Source organism: Loxodonta africana, chromosome 12 (assembly GCF_030014295.1).
Source record: "Loxodonta africana isolate mLoxAfr1 chromosome 12, mLoxAfr1.hap2, whole genome shotgun sequence".
Taxonomy (NCBI): Eukaryota; Metazoa; Chordata; class Mammalia; order Proboscidea; family Elephantidae; genus Loxodonta; species Loxodonta africana.
Genome location: NC_087353.1, coordinates 92971492 through 92988025, shown reverse-complemented (window position 1 = coordinate 92988025; position 16534 = coordinate 92971492). Strand labels below are relative to the sequence as shown.

General features: G+C 54.5%; 1 long non-coding RNA gene across 2 annotated transcripts; it reads left to right on the top strand.

Annotated features, from left to right (window-relative positions):
• Positions 1-368: 368 nt before the first annotated feature.
• On the top strand, positions 369-15129 carry LOC135233011 (uncharacterized). 2 transcript variants are annotated; one of them, XR_010323695.1, is made up of 3 exons: positions 369-6525; positions 6678-6724; positions 14357-15129. It is a non-coding gene; the product is annotated as an uncharacterized LOC135233011 (long non-coding RNA). The 2 variants fall into 2 exon arrangements; XR_010323694.1 differs by having other exon boundaries at positions 369-6724.
• The last annotated feature ends 1405 nt before the right edge of the window (positions 15130-16534 follow it).

Below are 16534 nucleotides of genomic sequence, written 5' to 3'. Positions count from 1 at the left end.
AAAGGGAACCTTGCCTGCTGTGTGATCCTGGACTTATCTCTGTACCTCTCTGTCCTCCCCTTGAGGAGGTGGGGGTGGATATGACAAAAGCCTCCCTGCCTGCCTGTCCTTCTCTGCCCTGGAAGTAGGGGGTGGGGACAGTTACGTGGAAAATTGTACCCACAAAGAGATAAGCCACCCCATAGGTCCAGAGAGCTAGTGTTGGCCACAGGCCTCCACCCACCTGCACCTGCCCATCTACCTATCCATTCTCCTACCCATGCAGCCGCGGCCCTGAGCACCTTCTCCATGCCAGGCCCTGGTTGGCACCATGGGCATTTAGAAGGTGATTGACACAGGCCCTGGCCCCAAAGAGCTCACAGTCTGGCGAGGAAGAGTCAACAAGCACCCACATGTCCCCAGTGGAGGCCGAGGGTGGTAGGAGCTGGAGGTTGGGTCTAGGGCCTGGGTGAGGGAGAACCCATTGGGTCCCAGGGCCTGGGGTAGGGGCTTCAGGAAGGCTTCTAGGATAAGATAGGTGGCATGGGGCTTGAAGGATTTGGGTGGGTGGAGGTGAGTTGTAAGGGTACCCAGGCAGGTGGAGCAGTAGATGAAAGGCAGGTAGGTCTGGGAGCTTGTGCGGTAGGGCCAGGGTGGGAAATAAGGCTGGAAAGGGGAGCAACACCTTCCAAGTCAGGCCAAGGCACTGGGGAGCCACAGCAGGCCTGAGAGCAGGAGGGATGTGGCTGAAGGGAGGAGAAGTGATTCTGAGGGTGTGTCAATCCTGCACCTCCCTGTCTGTCTGTCCCTCCGGGCCTGTGTCCTTTCAGCCAGGAAGGCAGGAAGCTCGGACTTTGATCTCCCTCTTCCTTTCCTTGGGAGGTGCTGCCAATATTCAAGCTGACTCTGGGGGCAGAGCCAGGGGGCTCAGAGGCCAGGCCCTGGGGGAGGGCACAGGGCAGGATCTCCGGCTGTATCAGAGGGCCTGGGCCTCTGAGGCCCCTGACCTTGCCTCCCCACTTGCCTTGGTACAGACCCTGCTTGCAGGTTCTCAGCCGGGGGCAATAAGGCCCCAGGCACGTTTGCCAATGTCTGGGGACATATTTGGTTGTCATAACTGGGGAGGGGGTTGCTAATGACATCTACTGGGTAAAGGCCAGGGATGCTGCTCAACACCCTGCAGTGCCCAGGATGGCGCCACCACCAAATGTCAGTGGTGTCCAGGTGATGCCTCCAGCTAGATGACTGGTATGGTGTCTCCCAGCTAGGAACCTCGATGAGGCTCTGTGGGCTGGGGTGTCGGGGTGGGGGGGTCTTCTGCCACACCTGTTGTCCTTGCAAGGTGAGCATGAGCTCGGCCTTGGGGTCCAAGAGCTTCTCCCCCCTGCCCCTGCCCCCGGGCCTTCCTGTAGAAGGTTAAGCAAGGGCAGAGGATGCAGTGGGCAGGGCCGGCTGGGACAGTGCACTCTTCAGTGTCGGAAGGATTATTCGGAGCTTCCTGTGGTGGCAGGGTGGGGTGAGCTAGCAGGGGGCTGGGGCCTGCTGCCAGGGCTGGGCTCCAGGCCTTGGTGAGGGCAGGGATGGCAGAGCTATGCCTCCTACCCTCCCACCTCCTCAGCCTCCAGGTAGTTCCAGCTTCAAGACAGGGACAAGGAAGAGTACAGGGACAAGGACAGGGATGTGGAGGTGGAGGGAGGGGCCTTGTTGAAAGCTGTTTGCTCAGCTGAGCTTTAATCTCCAAAACAGGAAGGAGGGTATTGACAGAGGTCTGGTGTGCCAGGTTCAGCTCCCCGGGCCTCCTCCTGCCCCAAGGCTGGGGGATCCATATATACCCTGCTCTCAAGGGCTGCCACCTCTGCCCCAGCCCCTAGGCTGCACCCCTTCATGCCCCAACCAGGCTGCACAGAGAGGGTACCTCAGCCCCTCTGCCAACCACAAGGAGTGTTGGGGCCAGAGGGCCTGGGCAGGAAGGTGAAGGTGGGGGGCTCCGGAGTCATGGGCTTAGCAGGGTGTGGCTCTGGGCCTCATTTTTCGAATGAGGAAGCTGAGGCCCTGAGAGGGAAGTACGTGGGCCCAGCTCACAGGGGGTGGACGGGAGGAGGAGCTGCCTGTACCGCCACCTCAGTTCTAAGCAGGCTTGGGTGTGACTGTCTTCCCCCTCCCTGGCACACCAGGCTGCAGTGACAGTGACCGTTTGCCCAGGGAGTGTAGCTGACACCATCCATCTGCCCACTGCCAGAGGAAGCCGGGGGAATGGCCACCCCAAGCACCTCGGGATCGTCCTGGACCCTGCTCCCCCTGACAGCAATGTCAGGTCCAGCGATGGCCCAGTGGTACTGTATCTCCCCCCCTTGCTGTTGACTCTGACTTGGTGGGACCCAGATTTGAGGCCTGCCCACCATCTGGGTCACTGTGGGCAGCTGGGCCCCTCTCCAGGCCTCGGTTTCTCTGGCTGCCCAGGGTGAAAAGCAGGTCCCATCTCTATGCCTATACCATACACGTTGTCGCTGGGTGCTGTCGGTTGATATCGACCCCACGTGATGGTAGAATGGCCTCATACGGTTTTCTAGGCTGAAATCTTTACGGAAGCAGATTGCCAGGCCTTTCTTCTGAGGATGGGTTTGAACTGCAAACCGGGGCTCCTTATTCCACACCTAAGATGCATTGATTCCTTGTTGTGAATCAGAATGGGACAAGGAGCCTGTGGTGGATGCTGAGAGCTGCCCCTGAATCCTAGAAGTGGGGCTCTGGCCCTTCCCCCAGCTCTCATCGCCCCCACCCCCAGCCCCTGCCTCCTCTGCCTGCCCCCCACACCTTGGGCTTAGCAGATGGGAAGTCCTCCCATGGCCCTACCGTTGCTGTCCCCTGTGCCTGGAATACAGGGACCTTGTCTCCACCTCCCCACACTCAGCTACCTCCTCTGGAAAGTCTACCAGGCTTGCTGCCTCTCCTGTCTATACCTCATTTATCCCTGGGTCCCCCACGGCCCCCGGCACACAGGCCGGGCCCCCAGGAGATGCTCAGTAGTGAGGCACTGAATGGGGTAAAGAGTTTTCCCTACTTGCCCTCCACTAGAATCAACAGAAGGAACCTTTAAGGGCCTCTGGGCCCTAGCCCCATCTCACAGATGGGAAGACTGACGCCTAGGGGAGCCATGCAGTAATGTCATGTAGCTCCAGCCACCCCCTGTGTGTCTCCCACACCCTGGGGAACCCTGCAGCCCTGGGAGGCCAGGGCTTGGGGGTTCCCCCCAGCAGGTCCTAAAGGAGGACAGGGTGTTGGTTCACTGCAGGACTAAATGGGGGCCTTCGGACGTAGGTAGGTAGTAGTGCCCTGGGTCGAGGCTCCCAGCAGGAGATCCTGGCCAGAGAACAGCTGAGCTGGAGGTGTGGATGGCCGGCCTGCTCCAGGAGGGTAGGGATGAGGCAGCCGGGGAGACCCCCAGGCCCAACCACCCCCCAGCCTGCAGAATGGGCATTTCAGGGCTCTCTAGGTGAGGGAGGGGGTCTGAGACATGGGCTCCAGGCTTCGCTCTGCCCCCCGCTTACATGGAGTCTTAGGTAGCTCTGTTTCTCTGGGATCTCTCTGCCTTTCCTACGGCTCTGAGGCCACCCCACCTCTGCAGGGCTGGGTACCATTGTGGCAGCTCCCCTCCAGGCTCTGGAGCATCCTCAGAGGCCAACCGCCCTCCTGTCTCATCCCTGCCTGCTGTTGCTGTCACTCTATTCTGGCGACCCAGTTTTCCTCCCTGTCTGTGCTGGTGGGGCAGGGGTCCTGGAGGATAGTGTCTCACTTTGGGGCGGGGGCAGCAGGGGATCGGGTGTCCCGAGCGGGACCAGCAGGGCGTCTACTGGCTGGGGGCAGGGGCCACGGCTTTCAGGTCTTCAATAGCCTGAGATTAGGTTCCATCCCCTGGGGCGCCCGTTGTGCGGTCATTGTGGTGGCTGTGGGAAGCGCCGCCCCCTGGGCAAGACAGGGATGCACCTCCCTGCCTGCTGTCCACCGCAGCCCTGGCCTGGGGCTGGGCCCAGAGTCCTCGGCCCTCTCCAGGGTGGGAGGACCCCCTGGCATGCATACATGCATGTGCACACACAGCCGCTCAGAGACTATGGGAAGCATGAAGTCAGAGACCCTGAACCCTGCAGACCCCTTGTCACTGACCCAGCGAGGATACTGCTGCTTAGGGCTACTACTTAGGAGAAGGATCTCCCTCTTCACTTGGAGTCACTGGGTGACACAAATAGTTAACTCAAATGTTGGCAGTTTCAACCCACCCAGAGGCGCCTTGGCAGACAGGCCTGGCAATCTGCTTCCAAAAGATCACAGCCTTAAAACCCTACGGAGCACAGTCCTACTCTGTACAAGTGAGGACACCGTGAGTCGGAGTCGACTCCATGGCAACTAACAACAACTTCGTGGCTTGTGGAGCTGAGTGTGGCCTGGATTCCAAGCATGTGCCTTTGATCAGTGTACAACCTGCACAACTGTGCTGGGCAACCCCGCACTGCCCCCAGCCACTCCCCACCACCCTCAAGGTTTTCTTCAGTCTCTTCTGCTCACCTCATACCCCTGCTCAGACTGCACGGTTTGTCCTCAGCTTTTGGCCAGCAGCTGACCAAATTGTTTGCCAGCCCCCTGGTAGTGACAGGAAGCCGGGGAGGGCAGGCTGACGATCTCAGCTCCCCGCTACACGGCTTGTGTTACTTCCCATGAACCGAGTGTGTGAATTCAGAGGGTGGGAAGGGGGTGAAGCACCCTCTCGACTACCCATCTCTATCTTGGTCACCCTCCTCGCTCCGTCCTGAAGACCTGCTCAGCTTGGTACCACAGACGGGGAACCATGTATGTCATTGCCTAGACTGGGGCACTTTTTGTTATTGTAGTAAAATATACACGACGTGAAGTTTGCTGTACATTTCAGTGGCACTAAGATATGCCTGACCGAAGCCATGGTGTATTCAATTGCCGCCTGTGCATATGAAAGCTGGACAGTGAATAAGGAAGACTGAAGAAGAATTGATGTCTTAGAATTATGGTGTTGGTGAAGAATATTGAATATACCATGGGCTGCCAGAAGAAAGAATAAATCTGTCTTGGAAGAAGTACAGCCAGAATGCTCCTTAGAAGCGAGGATGGTGAGCCTTTGTCTCACATACTTCCAACATGTTATCAGGAGGGCCCGGTCTTTGGAGAAGGACATCATGCTTGGTAAAGTTGAGGGTCAGTGAAAAAGAGGAAGACCTTCAACGAGATGAACTGACACAGTCGCTGCAACAATGGCTCAAACATAGCAGCGATTGTGAGGATGGTGTAGGACAGGACAACATTTTGTTTGGAGCCCTGGTGGTACAGTGGTTAACACACTTGGCTGTTAACCAAAAAAGATTCGTGGTTTGAACCCACTTCTTGGGAGAAAGGTGTGGCAGTCTACTCTGTAAAGATCCTCAGCCTTGGAAGCCCTGTGGGGCAGTTGTACTCTGTCCCATAGGGTTGCTATAAGTTGAAATTGACTTGCCAGCAGTGGGTTTGTTTTTTTTTTATGAGTTGGAATTGACTCAACAGCAAAGGATTTGGTTTTCATTTTTGGGTCCCAGGCATATCAGGTGTATGACTACCTAAAGCCATAAAGCCTCTCAGGTAGAGATACATGCGGGGGGGGGGGTCACACGTGTTCCCCGTACACCTGTGTGTGCACGCTCATGGGTGTGCAAGTGTGGGCTGTGGTCACAGGGCAGCACTCACATGCACATGTATACGTGTGCCTGTGTACAGATGTGTGCGAAGACATATGTGCACACGCTGCAGCCCCTCCTGCAGCCCGGAGCCAGCTCCTTCCCTCCGGCACAGCTGGAGATTCGGGAAAGAGGAGGCGGGTCTGCTGGCCACATCCTCGGTCCCCAGAGAGGCGACCGTGGGCCAAGGTGGGGCTGAGTGTGGCCAGGCCCCCGCTGCACGTTTCCTGCCCGGCCCGTGGCCTTGGACCAGGCTTGGCCCACACCAGGAACGTACTGTCCACCCACGTGGGGCTCCTGGAAGCTGAGTCAGCTTCCCCCTGAGTTTGGGCTTGGCCTCTGCACCTCTTTCTCCAGGAAGTCTTCCCTGACCCTGCTGTCGCCCCAGCTGCCTCCTTCCTCAGAGCAAGCTGAGTCTGGAGCCTCCCCTGTAAGCTGTGTGGCCTGAGCAAGGCAGCTCGGCATCCCCCAGCCCCTGCCTGGGCCAACTCGCTGTTGCCGAGACCCCAGGCCTCAGTGGACGTGTTTCCCAAGACCTCATTGCTCTGAGCAGGGGTCGGGGTCCCAGAGGCAGGCAGGCTTTGCTCAGGGACACACAGCCAGTCAGCCAAATGGGGTTGGCCCCAAGGTACCTGTCTCCTAGCTCCGGGCACCTGGGTTCGTGGCCCACCCGACATCCTCCCTGGACCCCTGACTCCTGCATGCCTTCTGACTGGGCTGCCCGCTCTCCCTTGGCCTGGCTTTGGGAGCGGAGGAGCCTCCAGGATGGGGGTGTCCTCCGAGGGGCAGACCTGGTGGCCTCTCCAGGCACAGGGTGAGGCTGGGGGCCTCAGGAGGTATTGGAGGGAGGTGGATGTTGGCAGGGAGCCAGGAATGTCAGGCTGGGAGTCCTCAGGGCCACCTTGACCAGGTCCAGCCTGAGCAGCTCCCCAGTGGCTCCAACAACCAAACCCTCTCTTCACGCAGCTGGAAACACTATGAGAGGCCTGGTGTGCTGGACGCTGGAGACAGAGGTGAGCAGGACAAGCCCAGGGTTGGAGCTCGCCATGTCCCAGAGGCGGGGGGTGGCCAGGGGGTGCTGCAAGCCACATACCTAACTAGGAATGGGGGCTTCACGGGGCATGAGAGAAGGGGCAGAGGTGAGCTTCATGAGGGAACTCACTTCGGCTGGTGTTTTGGGATGAAAAAAACCAAACCAAAGCAACCCATTGCTATCATGTTGATTCTGACTTATAACGACCCTAAAAAAAATATAGGACAGAGTAAAACTGCCCCATAGTGTTTCCAAGACTGTAATCTTCACAGGAGCAGACTGCCACATCTTTCTCTCAGGGAGCAGCTGGTGGGTTTGAACCAATGACCTTTTGGTTAGCAGCAAAACGCTTTATTCTGTGCCACTAGGGCTTCTTTGGGGGTGAATAGTGTCCCCCAAAAAGACACGTTCGAGCCCTAACCCCAGGAGCTGTGAACAGCACCTTGTTTGGAGATTGGGTCTTTGCAGACATTATCAGTTAGGTTGACATGAGGCCATACTGGATGAGGGTGGGTCCCAATTCCATCTGATCCTATAAGAGATGAGATGCAGAGAGACAGAACCTTTATAGGTTTCAGGAGTCAGGACTTGGATGTCTCTTTTTGGGGGAACCACTATTTAACCCCGTAAAGATGACAGTCTAGGAAATCCCATGGGGGCAGTCCTACTCTGTCACATAGGGTTTCTATGAGTTGGAATCAACTCGAAGGCACCCCACGATGACAAATTCAACCCCCTACACCTCCAAATGCCAGGAACCTGGGCAGCTGGATCTTCCCAGACTGCTAAGCCTCTGCCCCTCCTCAGGGAACCCCAGGGTTGCGGGGGCGTATCTTGGCACGGTGAGTCAGGAGCAGCAGAGAGCCCAGTCAGATGCTGGAGTGGGAGTGGCGACTCTGAGCCAGGTCCGTCCGCTCCAGGTCTGTCCCCCAGGAATGAAACTTGTGGTCCCTGCCCCCACACAAGGCACATGGCAGACAGGCACCCTGCCCATGGGCTGCTGGCTGGTTTGGGGGCCCTGGCCACCTGCCCAGTGCAAGAGACAGAGGGGCCATCAAATCCCCAAGCCCCAGGGCATCTCTAGCAGGAGGTTCCTCTCTCGGCCTCAGGTCTAGGCATGAGTGCTGGGCAAGTCGGCCACCAGGCCCTGGGCCAGCGAGTCCAGGCTCCAGGCTCACCCTGTGATTGCCCTGCCAGCCGGAAGGTGCCTTCCACCCATAATCACCACTGCCAGGGGCAGACCCTTTGAACCTCCAAAGGACATTTTACAAGATGAGCAAACCCCACCCTGGAGTGGTCAGGATACTGCCCAATATCACCCAGCCAGGAAGTGGTGCGCCAGGATTTGAAGTCTGGTCTACTGGCCTCGGCTGCTCTGGTCTCAGCTTCCCCACCTGTGAAATAGGCCCATGATCCTGCAGGTCTGCCTTTTTGCAGGGAGGCAAGATGGCGTCCCTGATCGCAGAAACAGAGGCCAGGAGGTGCCTGGCCTAGTCACCCTACCCAGCAGATTCGGGTCAGGGCAGGCCGGGGCCCCAGCTGGCCCACCACCTGCTGACCTGTTTCCACTGGGTCCTTGGGGGAGGTGGTGGGAACGGGCTGCATCTCTGTCTCCCAGCCCCCCTCCCCCGCAGCCGCCTCCTGGGAGGCCTGGTCAGCGGGCTCAGGTGTCCTGCATAGCCGGTTCCGCTGCCTCTTCCCATCCTCGCCTTTGGGGAGCCAGAGGGAGGGTCATCCCTGGGGGCTGAGGGTAGCCTGAGCCCAGCCGGCGAGGATATCGGTGGGCGGTGGGCGGGGTGGCCGTCTGGCTTCGGGGTGGGCTGGGCTGGCTCTGATGCCATCTCTCGCATCCCCTGAGGTGGCTGGGCCCACCAGGTGTGTCCATAGGGAACTCTTTTGCAGCCCCTTCTCATGACCCTGCGCCCGCCCCTGCGGCATCCACACCTGCTAGCTGTCTCTGAAGGGAGGGGTGCAGGGCCCACCTGAGGTCAGTGGCTCAGGTGAGGCAAGGGGGCGCTGCGGCCTGGTGCTGGGCTGGCCTCCTCTGAAGAGCGTTGGAAAAACTCCCCCAGATGACGCACCTGTCCTCTTTAGCCACCCAGTTCTTCCTGGGGGATCAGACCATGATCCCATTTTACAGAAACAGAGGCTTAGGCTGGTAAAGGGGAGATGTGGGCAGGGCCCCACAACCAGCTGTTGAAGCTGGCACCTGGGGTCTCCCTGCCTGCCACATCCCATTGACTGCGCCAGACCTTCGGGGCCTCACCACGGGTGAGGGAGATTGCCTGTCACAGTCATTTTACAGATGAGGAAACTGAGGCTGACAGTAGTTAAATGATCTGCTCAAGCTCACTCTGCTGGTTTGTTTGCGAATGCTGCCTGACCCCAAGCTATCCCTAGGATCTCTTTCAAATTGGACCATTGTGATCCATAGGGTTTTCACTGGCTAGTGTTTGGAAGTAGATTGCCAGGCCTTTCTTCCTAGTCTGTCTTAGTCTGGAAGCTTTGCTGAAACCTGTTCAGCATCATAGCACCACGCAAGCCTCTACTTTCAGATGGGTGGTGCATTGGCTTCGAACCCAGGTCTCCATTGTGGAAGGTAAGGATTCTACTGTTGACCTACCACTGCCCCTGGAGCCACCCTGCTGGGGTTTAAATCTCTCTTGGCTCTGTTATGACTAGCTGGGTGACCTTGGTGAGTCACTCGACCTCTCTGTGCCTCAGGGCCTTCCTCTGTAAAATGGGTTTAAGGAGAAGGCCGGCTTCCAAGGGTGTCGTGAGCAGTAAATGAGCAGCTCGTGCAAGAAGAAGCCATTGCTGTCGTCATTGTCATCACTGTTGCCTGCCCTCCCTGCCTCACTGTGACTTCAAGGCTTGGGGACGTCACGTGGTTTGCCAACTGCCCTGGTGGTGCAGTGGTTAAGCACTTGGCTGCTAACTGAAAGGTCGGTGATTTGAACCCCCCAGTCGCTCAGTGGAGAAAGACGTGGCAGTCAGTCTGCTTCTGTACAGATTATAGCCTCAGAAACCCTATGGGGCAGTTCTACTCTGTCCTATAGGGTTGTTATGAGTCAGAATTCAACTCCGCAATAATGATTTGGGTTTTGGTTTTGAGTTCCTGCGCACGGGTGAGTTGCTCATGGCGTTGGGCCCCCAGCTCTGATGCTCCAGCAAGACGCCCCTAACCCTGGGCCAAGGCTCTTGGGGAAGCTTCTCATGAGTCTGCACAGTTACCCCCTGGGATTACTCTTATGTGCATGTGGCAAATCAGGAAACTGAGGCTGGAGAGGGCAAACCCTGGGGACAAGGCGCCCCATTTCAGTGGGTGTGGAGGAGCGGCTGGGTGGGCTGGGCCCAGGGCTGGGGAGGAGGAGGGAAGCAGAGCTAGTGGGTAGGGCCTCTGGAGACCGTTGCAGACACAAAGCTGGGCCTGTGCCTGTGGGTGGGCCTGCCCTGACGAGCCGGCCGGCAGGGCTCCATCCATGGTGCCCACACTGCAACGGCTCTGGGTACGTGTGTGTGGTGCGTGTGTGTGGTATATGTGTGTGCGCATGCATGGCGTGTGTGTGCAGGTGTGCACATGTGTTTGTGCATGTGGGTTGGTTGCATGTGCACTTGTGTTCGTGTGTGGTATGCGTGTGCATATGTGTTTGTGCGCACATATGTACACACATGTGTTCCTGCGCTCTTCGATGCCAGGCGAAAACATCTGCCCTTTCTAGCTCCTGACAGCAGCTCCCTTCCCCGGTGTGGGCCTGAGGAATTCTGGCCCTGGGGAGGGCCCTGGACCCCTAGATCTGGGCTGGCACACAGCAGGCGCATGTGTGGGCGCCCGAAAGGACTGCCAGTCAGGGCCTGCCCACCTGTGGTGGCTTCAGGCTCTGGTCCTGGTAGGTGGGGTCTGGCAGGGAAGGTCCTGGTTCTGAATCTCCTACTGGGAGGGTCTGAATTCCTTCACGGGGCCCAAAGAGGTGTCTCCACGGACAAAACATGGCTGGGGACCCAGGAACCACACCCCAGGGCTGGGGTGGGCCTTCCAGGCTTTGCTAGGTGGCTGGCTGTACCCCCTGCTCCCCGGGGCTTCCTGTCTCCCTGTTTCCCCCTCCCAGGTCTCCTCCCAGTGACACATTTCCTCTGTGACCCCCTGCGGCCCCCACCTCCTAGATCCCTCCTTGTAATCTCCCCCATGAGTCCCCCCCAACCCTTCCTCTGTGGCCCCCACCTCTGGGACCTCCCCCATGACTCCCATCCTATGACCCCTCTTTGACCCCCTCTGTGAGCCCCCTCTGTGTGCCCCTATGACCCCAACCTCTGTGCCCCCATGCCCTCCTCTGCACCCCCCACCTCCATGACCCCCACCTCCAGCCCCCTGCATAACTCTTCCCCTGGGGTGGCAGTCTGGCCTTCCAGCCTGGGTCGCACCCATCAGCCTAGGGATCTTTGAGAGGAGTGGGGAGGCCCAGGGCAAAGGCGCAGCCAGTGGCTGGTTTAAGCTGTCCAGGTCCATGGACTTGGTCTCACCTAAGCTCTTTGGGGAACAGACCCTGCCTGTTCTTCCCCTAGCCCCTGACAAGCCCTTCACACTGGGTACATGCTGGGTCTCCTCAGTGACCACAGCCCCATAAGTTGGAGCCCCACCCTCAGCCCCTGTACAGATGAGGAAACTCAGGCTGCAGGGGTACCTCCTCAGAGGCTTCCAAGGCCTCCTCGCCCTGCTGGCCTCTCTAAGCACCCCTCCCCACTCCATGCCTGCCCACCTTCCTGTGGGGCAATGTCCAGCCAACCCCTTTCCTTTAGGGGGCTCGGCCACCTCCCAGTGGCCCCACTGTTGGGCTGCCCCAGCGGGATCAGCCACAGGGCGAGAATCTGGGCAGCCGTCTCCCTTGTCAGACCCCCTCACCACCCCCCACCCCCCACCCTGGGAGCTGAGAGCCCTGCAGTGGAGGGAGGGCTGCCTCATACCTGAGTCCACTGAAGCTCAGAAAGGTGTCACGTTGTGTGAGGGCCATTCAGCTCAGAGCAGTGAGGCAGGCAGCTGTCCCTTGCCAGATGGTCTGGGAGAAAGACCTCAGGTGTCGGGTCAGAAGCCAGGCTTGACCTCCTCCCAGAAGGATCCAGCTAAGCCATTTCCTGTTAAGACTCAGTTTTTCACCCGTAAAATGAAGCCATTTCCTGTCCTTCCTGCCACATGAAGTTACTGGGAGACTCCACAGATAGTAGGAGGCTGTGAGCAGGTGTCAGAAGGTATGAGGCTATGGTGAGAAGGTGGGGAAAGAGACAGGTCTGAGAGAGATGCCTGGGCCCTTGCAAATGGCCACTCCCCCACAGCCCAGTCAGGGATCCCAGAGCTGGGAGGGAGTGGTCATCAAGCCCAAGGTCCACCCGAGCTAAGTACCCTGCAGCCTGCGCCCAGAACTGAGTGCACACCCAGGCAAGGAGGCACTTTCTCCCAGTCTGAACTCAGCCTGCCTGAACAAGTGATGAGCTCCCCATCACCACGTGTGTGAAAGTTTAGCCAGGAGGGGAGGAAAAGTGGGGAACTAACCTTAGAACAGGAGGCCAGATTGACGGACCTTTTAGATGGATCACATAAAAAAAAAAAAAAACCATTGCCCAGTTGATTCCGACTCTTAGCGACCCTACAGGACAAAACAGACCTGCCCTAAAAGGTTTCTAAGGAGCAGCTGGTGGTTTCGAACTGCTGACCTTTTGGTTAGCAATGGAGCTCTTAACCACTTCATCACCAGTGTTCCACTACTGGCCTGGAATTCCAGGATTTCTATTTGCTGGAGTTGGGGAGGTGATCTCTAGGCGAGATTTTGGCCCAGGAGGCAGATGGGACAGTTAAGACCTCCAGTGTGGAATCACACCAGTCCGGAGGGGACCTCACCAGCTCTTCGATTGCTGTGTAGCCTTGGGCTAGAACTCACCCCCTCTGAGCTGAGAGAGCCCTATTTACTCCCTACTAGCTCTGATGGCAAGTAGCCCTGGTGGCACAGCTGTTAAGCGCTCTGCTGCAAGCAGAAAAGTAAGCGGTTCGAACCTACCAGCCACTTTGCAGGAGAAAGATGGGGCAGTCTGCTTCCATAAAGGATTATAGCCTTGGAAATCCTATGGGGCAGTTCTACTCTGTCCTATGAGGTCACTGTAAGTTGGAATCTACTCAATGGCAATGGGTTTGATTTGGTTTTGATAGCCCTGGTTGTGCAATGGTTAAGCACTTGGCTGCAAACTGAGAGGTCAACCCACTCAGCCATTCCGAGGAAGAAAGACCTGGTGATCTGCCTCTGTAAAGATTACAGCCTAGAAAACCCTATGGGACAGTTCTACTCTCTCATATAGGGTCGCTGTGAGTCGGAACCAACTTGATGGCACCCAACAACAACAACATTCATGCAGAGGGCCCAGCTCTACCATGGGCCAGGCCTGGACTTAGTGCTGGGGTCTCCACCGAGGGTTGGCATTTCCCAGGGAAGACAAGCAGTAATCAATGAGCACAAAGGTGTGTTAGAAGGAACATCGGTCCAGGGAAAGTTTGGTGCAGTGGTTACAGCACTTGGCTGCTAACCAGAAGGTCGGCAGTTCGAACCCACCAGCAGCTCCATGGAAGAAAGATGTGGCAGTCTGCTTCAGTGAACATTTTCAACCTTGGAAACCCTATGGAGCAGTTCTACTCTGTGCTATAGGGTCACTGTAAGTTATATTCAATGGGGACAAGAAGAGTCTCTTCAATAAATGGTGCTGGGAAAATTGGATTTCCACAAGCAGAAAAATGAAACAGGACCCGTGCCTTATACCATACACAAAAACAAATTCCATATGGATTAAGGACCTAAAAGTGCAAACTAAAACCATAAAATCATTAGGAGAAAAAGCAGGGGCAATGATGTCAGCTCTAGTTTTTAACAATGGGTTCATATAATAACAAAACCGCAGGCAACAAAATACAAAATAAATCAATGGGACCTCATAAAAATTTTAAAAAATCCTTTTGTTCATCTAAAGACTTTACCGAAAAAGTGAAAAGACAAGTTATCGACTGGGAGAATATCTTCAGAAACTATATATCCAACAAGAATCTAATAACCAAAATATATATAAAGCTTTGACAACTTAAAAACAAAAAGACCCAATCATAAGATGGCCCAGGGACTTGAATAGACATTTCACCAAAGAGGACATTCAAATGGCCACCAAACACATAAAAAGATGCTCAGAGTCATTAGCCATCAAAGATGCAAATCAAAACCACAATGAGATAGCATTTTACTCCCACTAGGAAACCCTGGTGGTGTAGTGGTTAAGCACTATGGCTGCTAACCATAAAGGTCAGCAGTTCAAATCCATCAGGCACTCCTTGGAAACTCTATGGGGAAGTTCTACTCTGTCCTATAGTGTCGCTATGAGTCGGAATTGACTCGATGGCAATGAGTTTGGTTTTGGTTTTAGAGTGGCTAGGAGCCCTGGTGGTGCAGTGGTTAAGAGCTTGGTTGCTAACCAAAAGGTCCGCTAGCTGTTCCTTGGAAACCCTGTGGGGCAGTTCTACTCTGTCCTATAGGGTCAGTATGAATCAGAATCGACTCGACGGCAATGGGTTTTTGTTTTTTTTTAGGATGGCTAAGATATCAAAGACCACAGTCTTCAGTATGGATTGCACCTCGACATAAAGAAAACAAAAATCCTCACAACTGGACCAATGAGCAACATCATGATAAACGGAGAAAAGATCGATGTTGTCAAGGATTTCATTTTACTTGGATCCACAATCAACAGCCATGGAAGAAGCAGTCAAGAAATCAAAAGACTCATTGCATTGGGTAAATCTGCTGCAAAGGACCTCTTTAAAGTGTTGAAGAGCAAAAATGTCACCTTGAAGACTAAGGTGTGCCTGACCCAAGCCATGGTATTTTCAGTCGCATCATATGCATGTGAAAGCTGGACAATGAATAAGGAAGACCAAAGAAGAATTGATGCCTTTGAATTGTGGTGTTGGCAAAGAATGTTTAATATACCATGGACTACCAGAAGAACAAACAAATCTGTCTTGGAAGGAGTACAACCAGAATGCTCCTTAGAGGCAAGGATGGCAAGACTGCGTCTTACATACTTTGGACATGTTGTCTGGAGGGATCAGTCTCTGGAGAAGGATATCGTGCTTGGCAAAGTACAGGGTCAGCGGAAAAGAGGAAGACCCTTGACGAGGTGGGTTGACACAGTGGCTATAACAATGGGGTCAAGTATAACAACAATTGTAAGTATGGCGCAGGACCGGGCAGTGTTTCGTTCTGTTGTACATAGGGTCGCTATGAGTTGGAAGCGACTCGATGGCACCTAACAACAACAAGATATTTAAAAAAAAAAAAAAAAAAAACAGAAAACAACAAATGTTGGCGAGGATGTGGGAAAATTGGAACCCTGTTGGGAATGCAAAATGGTCCAGCCCTTGTGGAAAACAGTGTGGTGGTTCCCCAGAAAAGTAAAAATAGAACTACCATATGACCCAGCAATTCCAATATACCCAAAAAACTTGAAAGCAAGAACTCAGAGACTTGCACACCAGTGTTCCTTGTAGCACCATTCACAGTACCCAAAAGGTGGAAAGGACCTAAATGCCCGTCAACAGGTGAATGGATAAACAAAATGTGGTACATACATACAATGGAATACTACTCAGCCAGTAGGAGAAATGAAGTCTTGGCACACGCTACAGTATGGATGGAACTGGAAGACCTTATGCTGAGTGAAATCGGCCAACCACAAAAGGACAAATATTTGTATAATCTCACTTATATAAAAAGACAAGAAAAGGGAAATGTATAGAGAGTAAGGTTTATTAATGATTACCAGGGCGGGGTGGAGGGGGGATGGGGGGATTAACGGTGATGGAAATATTGCATTGATTAAGGGTAGGGTTGCATAGCTGATTATTGTAATTACTGTCAATAAGTTGTACACCTGTAAAAAGTTGAGTGATATATTTATAACAGCAACAACAAAAAGAGTAGCTGCTGAGGCTGCTAATGTACAGCCAAAAACCTCATGGGATCTGGTTTCTTGGTCTGGAGCTTTAGGGTTATGGTTTCATGGGACATCCCAGTTAACTGGCCTAAGAACATGTTTAGTGCTTCTGTTCAACCTCCTAGTGTAGTGCCTGGAGTCTTAAAAGCCTGCAGGCAGCCATCCAAGGTGCGACAATTGGTCTCTACTCACCTGGAACAACTGAGGAAGAAGGAGAGTCAGCAGCAGAAGGAGGATACGGAATATGGGGCTGATCGCCTCAGTGAACAGCTGCTTTTTTGCCATGAGACCAGGAGAACTGGATGGTGCCTGACTACCACTATTGAACATTTTGATCAAAGATTCCATCGAAGGATTCTGATCACAAGGGGGAAAATTCAGAACAGAATTTCAAATTTTCAAGGACTCTGGGCTTTCTGGAGCCATGGAGCGTGGATGAACCCCCTAAAACTATTGCCCTGAGATAATCTTTAAACCTGAAACCAAAAGTATCCCCTGAAAAAAAAAAAAATTTTTTTTTTTTTCAACTGAACAATAGTTTAGCTTATCTAGCAAAAAGGGTCAGCCTTGAGCATTATGCTCTTTTAAGAACTATCTATAGGGGATCGAACTGACAACAGCAGCTAGAAAAATCAGACAGGAACCTTAGGGGTCTGTGAATTTATGTTAATGGCGGAGGAACAACTCGGAGGGTGAGAATGGTTGCACAACTTGAAGAATATAATCAGTGTCGCTAAAAGAGATGTGTAGAAACTGTTGAATTGGTATATGT